The sequence below is a fragment of the Belonocnema kinseyi genome, chromosome 5 (assembly GCF_010883055.1).
Source record: "Belonocnema kinseyi isolate 2016_QV_RU_SX_M_011 chromosome 5, B_treatae_v1, whole genome shotgun sequence".
NCBI lineage: Eukaryota > Metazoa > Arthropoda > Insecta > Hymenoptera > Cynipidae > Belonocnema > Belonocnema kinseyi.
In genome coordinates, this window is record NC_046661.1 from 129,995,992 (window position 1) to 129,996,341 (window position 350).

The window sequence follows — 350 nt, forward strand, 5'->3', positions numbered from 1 at the left end:
TTGATGATGGTAACTGTCTCATTTTAATATTCATGGAAGATCCTCCTTGTCTTAATTTTACACGTTTGTTAAGACTACGATCTGAATTCATGGTAAAGTGTATTCGCTGAGATGAAGTTGCCGGGATATTGTCAAGAGATACGGGAAATATCGGACCTCGAGATGGACGAGAATTCGCATTAGTCGGCGCTTGGTTGTTATTATTATTATTATTTTCTGAAGAGCCGCTTGGTCTTGATTTTGTAAACAATGTAAATTTGTGACGCTTTAGTATATATGTAAATAATAATAAATATTACATATCTCAAAGCAAATTTTGATAAAAATCCTTATTACATTGATAGTGTGGT